This window comes from Grus americana, chromosome 1 (genome assembly GCF_028858705.1).
Source record: "Grus americana isolate bGruAme1 chromosome 1, bGruAme1.mat, whole genome shotgun sequence".
Lineage (NCBI taxonomy): Eukaryota > Metazoa > Chordata > Aves > Gruiformes > Gruidae > Grus > Grus americana.
In genome coordinates, this window is record NC_072852.1 from 57,288,161 (window position 1) to 57,300,976 (window position 12,816).

A 12,816-nucleotide genomic window follows, 5' to 3' on the forward strand; every position below is an offset into this window, starting at 1 on the left:
TAGAGACACTACCACCACTGTGGAGAGCTTATTCCATGTTTTTACTACATCCATTGCATTTGCCTCCCCCAATATCTAATCAGAATTTCTTTTCTGCAACTTGTGTTTGCTGTCTCCTGTTTTATTGCTGTGCACCACCTCCAGGATGAGTTTGGCTCTCTATACCCTCTCATTAGGCAGCTGAAGACAGCAATAGCATTACCCCCTTAGCCTTCTATTTCTAAGGCTGAACAAATCCAGCTCTCTTGGCCTCTCCTTGTGCAAGATGTCCTCCAGAACACTGATCATCTTAGTGGCCATTTAATATGTCAGTGTCTTTCCTGTACAAGAGCAAAAACTGGACACAGTATGTCAAAGGTGGACTTTTAAGTGTTCAATAGAGAAGAATCACTTCTCTTGACCCACTGGCTATAGCCTTGCTAACACAGCAAGGACACCCTGCTGACTCACATTCTACTTTTTCTTTGTCGGGACCTTCAGGTGTATTTTCTGCAGAGCTACTTCCCAGTCAGTGGATGCCTAACCTATGCTATAGCACAGGGTTATTTTGCCCCAGGTGTAGTATTTTCCATTTACATTTGTTGAGCTTTGAGAGGTTTCTGTCAGACCATTTTCTCCCTGAGTTCTCCTTGAACAGCAATCTTACCCTCTGGAGGTGTCAACCACTCAGGCCACTTTAGGATCATCTGCAAACATGCTGAGGGTACGCTCCATCCCATGACCAGGTCATTAATACAGATGTTGAAAATTATCAGCCCCAGTGTTGACTCCCACAGGGCACAATGAGGCCTAGCTGCCAGTAGACTTTGCATCGCTGACTGTAACCAACTCTGTATCGCTGACTCTGGCAATCCAGCTCTGAAATCCTTTTTCAAAAAAAATGTTATCACCTTAGAGTAGAATGGACAAGTATTTCTGTACTTAGTGGTCCATTGAGCAGGGAACTGATTACAGATGTCTTCTGTAGAAGAACTGCAGCAGAAACCCCTAAATGAGCTACCCTCCACTGCAGGTATCTATCAGTACACCACTGCATTTTGCAGCCCAGATCAACTCCACAAAGCTCTACTGACAGCTTTACCAGTGGGGCTTTGAACTGGTTACAGTGACGCAAGTGAAGTCGATGAGTATTACTGCCACCTTAATAATGCATTCTTGTTGGTATGTATGAGAAGTGCTTTTAAAAAAGTTTACTGTTGATCTGACTGCAGTTAAAAAGCAAATGCTAACTTCTGACTATGGTGTAAACTTAATTTTAACAAAAGCAGCTCTGCACCTTCTTAGATTACAAACTGTTTTAAATGCCAAGAATAGAATTATTTTTTAACACTAAAAAAAGTCCCAAGAAACTAATCTATTTGCTATGGTAACTACGCCACAACAATTATGACATTTGTTTTAATGTCAGAATGTGACATTTCAGAAAGAATACTGAAAAAGTGTAATACAGTTTAATTAAATGAAATATTTTCTGCCAGAGTATCATTTGTGGCACCAGCAAGGGTCATGTATACAGTAAGAAACTGGATCATACAGAATCTCTGCAACATAAGTAGTTACACTTAAAACAAACTTTAACAGTTCTTGGATTGACTGACAGTTTTATATTTGTGTTTCTCAGTCATAAAAATATGAGACCTAAAAGCCAGCCTATCCAAACTATCTGGGAGATACAGGACAGAATTTTAGGGGAAGGTGGAAATAAAGAAAAAAATAGATAATATGACATTGCAGTATTATTGCTGTAGTTTAACACCCTTTAAAATATTGGTGTTTGTAACTTTTGTAATATGGCATTTCAGAAGGGATCAAGAAAACAATTGAAATATAGGTATGAGTGAAGCAGTTTCTATTTAGCAACAGTTAAATTACTGAAAAAACCCCACCAAACCCAGAGAGAAGCATGCTGCTTAAAAGCAGCTTCTACTGAATGGAGGTGCTTTGAATTCTACCTGCCTGAGGATATTATATGGGTACCCTCACAGCATCATGGTAAATTTATACTTCATTTTATAAGCAATCTGATTGTTTACTTTTATTCAGTTTCCAAAGAAACACTCTAAATTCACTTGCTTTAAAAACCAAAACACTTTATGCAAGTTAATTAATAGCCTGACAAGCACATTACATACCTCCAGATCTGTATAATACTGTAAAATATTTTCCATATACAGTGCTTCAGGGCACTGTAGTAATGAAAGTAACATTTATCAAACTGTAAGTCATTACTTTAGTATTTAGATTTAGTATAATTAAAGCAAGAATGTATTTAATTTTATCAGTGGGAAGTTAAGAACAAGGTTTTCCACACAAAGTTATTATTCATCTGTTGTAGGCCAAGCTGGAAAAACCAGCACGTTAAGGTTGCTTGAACTTCTAATACATTAAAAAAACCCCAACTCTTACAGCTTGCTCAGATTTTCTTGGCAAAGGTATTTAAGGTTTGTGTTTTCTACTCCAGTTATTGCCTGGGGCAATATTTATTTTTAACAGGTAAGAAAATTCATTCAGCCACTTCCTGCAAATATTCAGTTACAAAGTTTCAGGACTGTCACAATCCATATCAGGAAGTCTAAATTAAAGGCAGAAGGAAAAGTAACATATTTTGTAGGTCTGGGAAACACTGTATAAATCTTTCCAAATTACTGTCTCTTCTAACAAATCTTATCTGCGTATATTCAGTATATTCAGCTGGAGTTGGGCAGGTAAACTCTCGATATTCCATTACTACTAAGCATGCTCCATAAATTAAGGCTTATAACTAGGGTTATATAAGGATTTTTTTTTTCCATAATTGCTCTTCTTGAAGACTACAAACCACTGTTTATCCTCGGTAGAGACAAACACTGTTCCTCTTCATCCTTATGTCAGCTGAGCTGAGAGCCGAAGCAGGACTAAAAGCAAGTAAAAAGCCCCTGGGAACAAGCTGTACAACCCGACTGCAATGAAGCAGGACAAAGATCCAGGTGCTTTCAATTTGAATCCACCATAATGCACATGCGCAAACCAGCACTTGCATTCAGCTATGCCTCACGCTTCACTGGGCAAGTTGGTTCCTTCCTAAAGTATTTTAAATAACAGTTTTGAAGCCCCTTGTTTTAAACCACATTTATGTGTTTTTTGCAATGAGTAAAATGCAGATGTAGCATCTTGTACGAAACAAAAACCTGAAACCCTGTATTTGCATGCATGAAGCATGGAAAATAGTTTAATGTTGTTGCGCATTATATAATTAGACAAATGGTTAGCTGCCTAAGTCTTAAACAGATGTATACTTTTCAAAAGTTCATCGGTATCTCGTAATTTTAATGACAGTGTATAATCATAATCTTCCTCTGTCAGATGAGGGAAAAACCACACAAGAGATTGATATGCATATTGTTATGTAATAGCCAAATACTAGATGCTATAAGAGCTGACTATCAATTTTGGCAATCACAAAGCTCAAATACAGACAGTACTCAAGTCTGAAGAAAGAACTTGTTTACCAGCTAAATACCATGGATGAATGAGCAAGTTCTTAGAATGCAATAAAGATTATATATACTCACTTCACTGTGAAGTTGCAGTTAAGCACAGTGTACACTGAACTTGAATGAGAAAGATCTGCAACAGGCAAAATTCAGTCTGGTCTATGTATGACTAAATAACACATGTTCAAGTTCTCATGCTAACTCTAAAATGCAACTGTTACATCTACTACAATCTCACTCTCTGCTACTTTTAATGATATATTTCCTTAAGAAATACTACCTATGTTTAGCAGCTCAGTTGTATACTTTTTTCCACCATTATTTAGAACTGACCTGGGGGAGGGAAGGATGACATTTAATAACACATGCCACACAACACAGAGCTTTCCCCAGCATATGTTACAAAACAAGAGCCTGCATGACCTGCTCAAGGTTACGGAATGACTCTATTGCTCACTCTGAATTAAAAACTGGTATCCTCCTGACTGCTCCTGTATTTTCACTAATAAAATAATACCACTACTGAACACTTGCACAGTACCTTTCATCACAGGATGTCAAAGGTCTTTATAAATATTAATTAAGCATTGCAACAACACTAAGTAGTATGTAAAACTTAATTCTGCACATGAGTAAACCCAAGTAAAGAATAAATAACCTATGTTCAGAGTCATAGCACAAGTCAGCAGCATGGAGAATAAATGGCTCCTGCCATTAAGGAGCACTCCATTAGAAACAAGGACATAATTAATACTCCAAATGTGATGTGAACTGTACCACCCTTGTTCGCCAATACATTACTATAAAGCTTCAGTCATGCTCAATCCTGCAAATATCACACTAAATTTCAGGCAGCATTTTCATGAAGACACTAAGTTTGGCTTCCTCCAAACACAGAAACAGTTCCCATGAGATTTTTTAGTAAAATTCTGTTTTTCTTATCTGGTAACTTTCCTTAGAGAAGACAGGTATGAGTGTTATATTCTTTGGTACTTTTTTTAACAAGTAATATCAAACTGAGACACAATTCAAACATGAATTCAGACCCCACAAATGAAAGTAAGCTGCTACTTAACATTCAATCATGTACTCCAGTAATTAAGGAAACAAAATACCATTTTAAGAACTCAATATCCATTCCCAAAAGAAGTAACCTTTCCGAGTCCAAAATGAATGTTTTCAGCAAACTATATGGTAGTGATCACTTAAGTACTTCAATGATCTTACAACTTAATATAACGTCCACATTTGACCTGCTACAAACATTATTCCTTTACAATTAGTTACTCTTTCCAATGACCATAACTATCATGAGACACTAATCTGTAACACTCAGCGTTCTAGTCTGAAAGCCAACCGTGCTAAAACTGGTCCTAAGTTGATTTGCATCTATGTGCTGCCACATTCACAGACTTTAGTGACAGGAGTGACATTAATTTTTTTAAATTCCTGTTAACCTACCAAAAAGAACCCAAAGGTGACAAGCTCCGAACTCTTGCAAAAATTCCCTTTTAAATTCAGTTTGAGAATCTGACATTAATATGACTGCAAAAATTACTTTTGTTTGGGAGAAAGACTACAATAAGACAAACCAAGTTGCAGTAAAAACATTTACAGACTCACTTCACAGTGAATCCTGTGTTAGGATTTACAATTTCAATAAAGAAATTAAATTAAATTTCATTTTTGTGTAATTCATAATTCAGCCCAGCAGCTTTTTGTTTGGTTTTTTGTTTGTTTGGTGGGGTTTTTTTTTTGTTAGGTGGTTGTTTTTAAAAACAGCTCAAGCACAAGTTTTACTTCCCACCAAAATAACAAGATTCAGTGAAGGCTGACAAAGAGTTGGCTGAATGAAAAACAGGTTTTTGTTCTGTGTTTTCAGTTCCAAAGTATGGTTTTCTTCTGACTAGGGAATGAATGCCTGGATCTAGGTTGGTTTGTACGTTTTTTTACCCTTTCAAAAGGACATAATCTGGCAGTAGAAGCTTACTCTCTGGGCGATGAAGGTGTGCATCACTATTATAATTCTATCTCAAGCCCTCCTACAGCACCAAACCACAGAACAATTCAGTATTACATTTTATACACAGCTTTCATGACATGAAGCAATTTTTCTTCCCTCTTACATGGGACAACAGCTAGTTAACATAGTTTATGTTATCATTCAAGTATTATGCCTTCGACAGACGACTGATGAGATTTGCCATCTAGGCTTCAATAAACGGTGTTCCACACCCCACTCCCAGTAATTCTTTGGAAATCATCAGCTCAAAAGTTGCTGAGTTGTCCTGGGTTAAACAAGTCACCCAACCTTCAACAAAAGGGTCTTGAAGATCCTAATCAACTCATTGCCGCTTAGAAGTATGATCAAGTTCAAGATCAAATACTGCTGAGATATGTCCAAATGTACTTGGAACCAAAGAGGGAGCAACATTTTAGTCTGCAGCCACAGAAGCTTTATGCGAACAGTGGTAGTAGCATACACTCTCCAGACAAACAGATCCACTACAGACATAACCACTAGGCAAGTAGTTCTCCAAGTCTGAAAAAGCAGAGATACGTGATTCTTTTGTTACAATGCAGTATTTCCAACTTTATGCTTTTGTTCTACTGATCAGTCAAAAACATCTTTCAATGCACTTAGTTCTCAATAGAGATGCTGATCTCTAGCTTTTATCCAGTATGATGTAGAATGGATATCCCATGCAAAACATGTAACTGTTGCAGCACATTCTCACACTTTTAAGAGACACCCCATAAGTCATGGAGGACTGTATGTATACTAAGAAAGGAATTAGAACAGAATCTGTTATAGATCATGGTTGTACTTAAGGTCATAACTCAAAACAAATACTATTCAGTATTTGTTGCTTATAGGGTAATTACAGATGATGAAAAACTAAAGTCCAGTGAAACAGCAGTGTTAAAATTTTAAGCCAGGTGTTTCACAACAAAAAAGCTTAAATACATTTACCACTCTAAGTGTATAATTAAAACAGACTGTCCTGTCACACATCAACTTTGGCATGCAGTTTAAGATATACTCTTTACAATATACAAATTAACATAAACTTCTTCCCTCCCTACTTCAGTATGAAGATTTAAACACTGATAAAGTTACCCTGATAAATTAAATCAAATCAGCTGTCTCCTTTAAACAGCTTTTAGGATCAGATGCACACCACCATTCATATGATGGAGTGATATTTGTAAGATGTGTACATGACACTGAAGTGAGCAATTTTGTTAACAGATCATGCCCTCTTGTTTTGTGGCTTGCACCTGCTGTTGCGGCAGACAGGCAGGGATCAGGTCTCATTAAAGCCTCAATAAGAATGAGAGATTGCTGACTCTGGCTCAAGAAACTAGGTAAATCACAAGTGTATTAAGTCCTCTTCTTGCTGCATTGCTACAGACATTTTAAAGGCCAAAACGTGAAACAGTCATAAAACAAGTAAAGGTGTGGGGTTCATTATGGAATTTGATACACTCTCAATCAATAAAGAAAATTAAACTCTATTCTAGTGCAGTTTGTTCAAAATGAACAGATATGCTAGACTTGATGTCTACTTTTAAAGCAGCAAGACCTCAGGGGCACTGAAAAATGTGTGACTCTTAGGGAACCTTCAAATGCATTAAGCACACAGATTCTTTGCAGAGGCTGGTACAGAAGCGTTTGTTTGCCAGATGCATGCTTCTCACCCTTCTTACTGCAACCAGCTGGCCATCCTTTTCATTAGTCATTTTCCATTCAAAAGTGAGATCGATAAATTATTATTCAAAAACATCACAACTAAATACTTCATGTCATGACTCGTGACTAATTAAGATGTAAGCTGAAATTATTCATTGGCACACAAAATGAAAACTAGAGAGTTGTAAAGAAACTGCGTAGGAAACGGGAAAAACGAAAACACCACCACAGTACGAGTGCAAGACATGACTTGTTTTGAACTACAACAAACTAATAATCCCTCCTCATGGAGTTACTTAAGCAGCCAAAAAATTCAAAGCCTCTCCAAACTTGTCTCCTCATATAATCACTTGAGTTCTGAGGACATGAAGAAGATGTGATCATTTTGATCTGGCATTCCAAGGAAATGATTACCTGAGATCTCAAAATGGCAGAAAGAACCAAATACTCTCACCAAGGCATGCAGCATCTACAAACACCACTTGCACTCTTCATTACCTAAAACATTATTTTTACCTATCTACAATTGTGAAATCTTCATTCATATGGAAAGCTGATCACTGTCCTGAGTTAAGAGTATCATACCAACATTCTCTGGAATCTAGTGGTTTATTATTTGCCCAAAATACTGTCAAAATCAGTGTGGAGAAGAGACAGACAACCCGCACGTAATAGTAAATAAAAGTTGCATTGCTGTAGACTTTCCTAAATTTCAAATACTTAAAATTGCTGCTGTTTTTCTGAAGAACAATTAATTACAGAACACAATTTGACATTAGCTGGGCACACTTCTTCCCTCATGAATAACAAATTCTTACACAACAATTCTAAAGGCCAACATTAAATTTCTAAGCATATCATATGTTTACTTTTTATGATATGACTATGTATCAAGGAAAATTCTTTCTGTTTTAGGACTCTCCTAGGAAAACACGTACAATATACTTCAGAAAGCTAATAATCAGTTTCCACATATAGCAAAGAAAAAACCTCACCCCCTTTTTTTCATGTCTACAAGCACAATGTATTGGCACATAATGCTTGTACAGAAGTGTAAAAGCGCCTATTTGAAAGTTTGCAGCATCTCAAACACTTTAATTTTTATTTTTTCCTTATGTTTTTAATTACTTGCTTCCATTAACTGACACAATAGAGAAAAATCAAGAATTTTTAAGTAAACATCTCAATACTTCTTTTTGTTTGTGGGGTGGGGGTTTTGTTGGGGTTTTTTTGGGGGGTGGGAGTGATGCTGTTTGTTTTTTAATATTTAACTTGGGTTTTTTGGCAAGCTATGTTTGAGAACATAGAGACAGCTGTCAATTCTCCATAGGAAGCATTATGAGGAAGGATATTAGATGTTCAGTCAAGAGCTTTGTAAGGTCACAGGAAACTACAACTGCCTAATGATAAACACATTTTTAAAAAGAGACCACTCCTAGAATAAATTAGGTTAACATCATGGTTAACATTAGAAATACTACTGTTTTATTCACATGTTTTTGCTAAAAGAACCAAAGTAGTTACTGGAATCCATGGAACAAAAACATCACAAGTAGCGGCCACTGCATTACAATAAAGTATTGCCACCCTAAATCGCACACCTTCTTGATTTAAATGGGAAAACACAAGCCTCTGCTAAACACAGTAGTGCATCTTACCTGTCATCTGTGCAATGACCTGAGACACACATACAGTGGTAAATTAGAAAAATATAGAAATGTCTCTTCTTCATTCGAAAAGGAATGGAAAACAGCATTCTGCAGGCCACACAATCATACCTGTTTAACAGCCTATTTAAAATTACCTAGCCACTATAGTTACAAGGTAGAAACAAAAGAAGGTCTAGGAAATAGTCCATTAATAGGCAGAGATGACTGCCACCTCTCACATTCAATAATCTGATAAGCTATTTTTGATTCATCCATTTTTATAGTCCTGATGCGATACACTATTCCCTAGCTGTGTTTAAAAAAAGTTAACTTACTTTCATGCCTTCTGGAAATAAAGCATAGATTAAACCACCTAGTCTAGACATGAAACTCTTACTAATTGCTAAGTAAACAATCATTTCCTTATTTCTTAAACAAAGACATTAGAAAGTTTAAGTGAAAAGCATTCACTGTATCCTCAGGCATTTGTCTAAACTAAGGATAGTCTCCCACCAGGGAAAGAATTTCTTTTAAGTATGCTGTTATTTCTGTGGAATTGGTGTCTGCCCAATCTCAGCAGTCACTCATGTGAGAGCTTTTCCTATTTGTACTGAGTGCAGAAGACAAGATTTTTGAAATCTTGATTGAGGGTTATCATTCCTTGTCTCTTTCCAGGAATGATAGTTTACAGCTGAAGTGATGAATTTTACTTGCTGCTTATGTCATTCACAGATACAGTACCAGATCAATTTCTAACTTCAATCCCATTTAAATCTCTCTTGCTTTTTAATACAGTAGCTTAAGATGAAATTTAAAAAAAACATAGTAACTAATCAATCTGAGGACTGGATATGTATCTCGCTTGAAAAATCTAGTGTCCATTCATACTCAAGAAGCAAGAAGGAAATATTTTTAAATTAACTTGCAAACCACATACACCATGGCTATGGTTAATCTTCCAGACACGCACCATTCTCTTTCTGCTATGCAAGACTGAAATAAATTGTAAAGCAAGAGGTAATCCAGAGAAGAATCTAAAATGAGGAAATCTCTGAACTGTCACCTAAGAGATAACAAAAAAGCACCACCACAATAGTACACAGAAAATAAAAATGTTAAGTCACAAGGGAAAAACTAAGGTGGAAGTTATAGTGATGTAAATGAAATTTACCATTTAACATATTTCTGAATTTCCAAGACTAAGCTGATTTTTCTTGTTAAATTCTCAACCCAATTAGTGTTTGCTACTTTCAGGTAATTTTTGCCTTGTTGCATTACATAAGTTTAATAGCTTATTTTTAATGAAAACCACGCATTTGTCACGTTCAGCAATGTCATAAGACACAAAGAAATGCATAAAACTTGGAGACTGTAATTTTCAAAGAGTAACAGACATTTTTTACTTCAGACTGATTAAAAATACACATTCTTTTTCAACATCAGTCCTATCAGAGACATAGCTACATCAAAACCACTTAAAGCATTCATCATATAGATTCACATAAATTCTGCACATTTCCAGCAACAAAAATAATTTTTACCTCTGCTGACAGTAGATCTGAAGACTCCTCCTATCTTTCATTAACAGCTACTTCCTCCATCTACCACCGATGAATGGCAGTGTGGAACAGAGCAGTTTCATTTTTTAGACACTATGCAAAAACAGTGTATGATACATGACAGGAACATAAGATACTCACTGTTCCGCAAAAAACTGCACTTCTAATCTATTCAGTTAAACCTTCTCTCTATCCTCTTTAAGAAAAGTGGCTCTGTATAAAGACAGGTCAACTCTTCGCTGCTATATAAAGTTGAAGGTTAAAATGCATAAGCTGATGTGGGAGACTATTTCCTGCTGAAAGAAAAGCCCTTTAAACACCAGAACCTCAAATCTAATTTGTCAGCTTATTGATGCTTCCATGCATACTGCCAGTGCAAAGCATTTATCTTTCTATGAAGCCACAGTATTGAAAAAAATGGTCAATGCTACCTAGCAAAAAGGTGACCTTATAGCATGACCTTATAGTAAAAGTGATACAGAATTCAATCACTCACATAAGCATTTAAAATTCCAAATTTAAGGTGAAGGACCAGACCTTTAGCTTTAATCAAATGCATCTGCTATGCTGGAAATGCCAGCTGGACTTCTGGTAGTCAGTAAGTGTATGTGGCTGACTTAAATGGCGAAGTGTACCAAATAAGAGTCACCAACTGTTTCTTATGCTCATTCTAAAGAGTATTTAAAAAAATAAATACATTGGGCACCACTGGAAACAACTTCCTTAGTTAAATCAGCCTTTGATAAGCTTGCTCTTAACTGAAGTTTTAAAGAGAGGAAGGAGAACTTTATTCTGCCACTGAAGCTATCTCTACCAACTTAAATTAGGGGACAGCACAGTTCAGAATGAAACCAGCTCAGCTGGGTCTCCCACTCACCACTGCAAGAATTTAGTCCCTAACACTGTTCCAAAGTGGTGACTGGGTAGCAACTCTAAACTCAGCCACTCATCACTATAGGGTCACAGTATTTTGGGAAGATGTGTACAATTGATTTACACCATATTACCAGCTGTAATAGGTGAATAAAGCAAGAACTGCTACAACAACGTCAATCTCTAAAGTGGCCCAGGCTTGTGCAACAAACCTGACAGACATCCAGATTAAACGTCTTCTGAAGCCACAACCAGAGGGAACTGGGACATGCACACACTCAAACAGCTCAAACTGAAAGGGAAACTCAGAAACCATTTTCCATCTGGATCAGTTACCAGGGTGCATAAAAAAGGAGAGCAAGTAAAAAAGTAGACCACTGTAATGCTCAAATGAATTGTTCTGATTTTCATTAACTACCAACGAACAGTTCTAGATGCAGCCTCAAAGTGCATATCACTCAGTAACAATTCTTTCCCAATAGTGAGATAGAGTCACACTGCACATGCCAGGAGACACTGGGGCACTGTTGCAGAGTAGGGGAGAAGAGGGAAAGGAGGGCTCAAGTACTTCAACCCCTCAGAAGTGAAATATTTTATTGTTAAGCCTTCAATACCTGGATTTGGTTTTGTAACTGTTTAACTTTTTTTTTTTTATTTTCAACAGACAAAATGAAAATTACTTCCTGGTAAAACAGTGAGGTGTTTTTTGTTTGTTAGTTTTGGGTTTGTTTTCTCTAGCTAGGTTCCATGTTAGTAATTTAGGAAAATACCCTTGCTATACATTTGCATAGGGGCTCAGATAGCAAGAAATAGTACACAGATAAAGCAAACGTACCTGAGGAAAAAACCCTAAACTCTACTGTGCTGCTAGAGCTTAGAACTAATAACATTTTGCCTGGAAAGTAAAGTCCCTTTTACTGTGAAAATGGATTTACTAACCCTTGCCAAGATTTTTAACAGTACAAAAAGGTAACTTGTAATGGTGATGTTCATTCTGTAATAATATTTTAAATCAAAACCTCCTCCTGAAAGGGAACTCCTCAAATAACCAAAACTGTCCATACATTCAATAAAACCTACTCAAAGCTATGTTTTTACTTCAGGAAGGAAGAAAATACCAGTCAGTGAACCTACAGCAGGTTTTCTCTTCTGTCATACTGCACTGAAGGATAACAATGTTTACAGCCTCATTAAAGCTCCACAAGTGTTAAATATAGAATGTGAATTTCAGTTTAATAAACACTTACTTCAGGAAGATTGCCTCTGCACTAGGTTTTCACTTCTATTTTAAAACATCAAAGAAAATCATGTACTTTTTTAGGGAGGGTTTTTTTTTTTTTTTAATAACATTAATATTTCTCAAGGTAGCATGTAGAGCGGCTTTTAAGCCCTGAATTCCTCCGCTCTCAGCAAAAGCCCTTAGTCTGACCTCAAGACACTGCACTACGATTTGTGACAATTTATGACCTAGCTACATTAACCATACTCCTTGGTAAGTGGAAATCCACAACTGCTGAATGCAAGTTTTAACACATAAAAAAACTGTTAGCATTTGAGATTGAGAAAGG

The 12,816-nt window shown here is 36.5% G+C and overlaps 1 protein-coding gene across 23 annotated transcripts in view; it reads right to left on the reverse strand.

The window, feature by feature from the left end:
- The window catches only part of TNRC6B (trinucleotide repeat containing adaptor 6B), a 146,421-nt gene that overhangs the window by 67,927 nt on the left and 65,678 nt on the right, over window positions 1-12,816 (reverse strand). The window lies entirely within an intron of this gene.